Source organism: Sesamum indicum, linkage group LG5 (genome assembly GCF_000512975.1).
Source record: "Sesamum indicum cultivar Zhongzhi No. 13 linkage group LG5, S_indicum_v1.0, whole genome shotgun sequence".
NCBI classification, from domain to species: domain Eukaryota; kingdom Viridiplantae; phylum Streptophyta; class Magnoliopsida; order Lamiales; family Pedaliaceae; genus Sesamum; species Sesamum indicum.
This window is the reverse complement of record NC_026149.1, coordinates 16,393,726-16,395,047: the sequence shown is the minus strand read 5'-3', so window position 1 is coordinate 16,395,047 and position 1,322 is coordinate 16,393,726. Positions and strand designations below refer to the sequence as shown.

The 1,322-nt window shown below is 34.0% G+C and overlaps 1 protein-coding gene across 1 annotated transcript in view; it reads left to right on the top strand.

Moving 5' to 3' along the window:
* LOC105162694 (R3H domain-containing protein 2) overlaps positions 1-1,322 on the top strand; it is a 3,993-nt gene that overhangs the window by 517 nt on the left and 2,154 nt on the right. The gene's annotated exons all lie outside the window — the stretch shown is intronic.

The following is a 1,322-nucleotide window of genomic DNA, read 5'->3' as shown; positions in this document are numbered from 1 at the left end:
GGGGGGGATGATTTTTGTTTCTTGGGTATTCTTGAAAGGGGTTTGTGTTTTTCTGAATGTAGTTGAGATGCGTGGTTCGGGTAAGAGTTAGGGTTGGAACTGTTGGAAGTTTGAACTGTTTGATTTTCTGTAGTGGGGATTTAATTTCTGTGGATATAGGTGTTTCTTGATTTATTTTATTTGCATAGTGAATATAGGAAATTCTTGGTGTCGAATTGATGTGGATCTGGGTTCAGAATAATAGCTGACTGGGCATAGTTGAGCTTATTCGTTGTCGAAAATGACGAAGAACTTGAATGGATTGTTGTGTGTTGAGGATGTTGTGGAACAGAGTTCTGAAACTTTTAAAATTCTTGCAGCACAGTGTAGTGGATTTTGAGCTATTTCATTTGATTGATTCTTGGAGTAGTTTCTTTCTAGTTGATAATTGAACTTTTAATGTTTTATGTGGTGCTGATGTCGGTACAATATTCAATTTCTTTGAGTTCTCTCATTTTTAATCGTCGTTAGTTGCTTTATGAATTTGCACTGATTGAGAAGCAAATATGGTTATTAGCACGGTTTACTTAAGAATGAAGTTGATGTAATCGTTTTGTCGTTCTGAATTGGGTATAGAATCAATCCTTCTGCCATCTTCTGTGGGATTTCCTCAAACGTGAATCTTAGACAAAAAGAGAAAATAGTGATGACATTTTAAAGGGGCACATTATGACGAGTTCGACTTAGCAAATATCTCATTTTAGTTAGTAATGAACATTAAATAAGTCCAAACCTCTTGCTGGAGTCTACTCATGAAACTTGCTTAGCCAAAAAAATAAAATGATATTATAATAAAACAAGAGAAGTTGACGGACAAAGTCTTACATCAGATGGTCACTGGTGAAGTCTGAAGTGGTAGGTCCACATCAACATTATGTTTTAAAATTGTCAATTAAGTAGAGATGGAAAAGTGCTTTGAAATGAGAAATATACGGCAAAGAAGGATGTCAGATTTAGGACTTTATAAATTTTCATCAGGGCTTAGGTTTGTTGACTGCCAAAGGTTAATTATTGCTTAAACAATCATGTGACATTTTGTTGACTTATATGAGTTTTACTTACCTCGGTATTAAATTTCATTTTCTTTACCATATACATTTATGACAGAATTCTCTTTTCATGTATGATGCCGTGTTCAAGAGGTGGACATTTGAGGGATGTTTATTTATGTGTTTGTTTCATGTTTTCTCTCAAATTCTTGTTGATAAGATGCTTGTGGGATTCCATATGTGGTTACTGCTACTTGAATGCTTGGAATTGCTTTTTATAAATTGATAAATAAT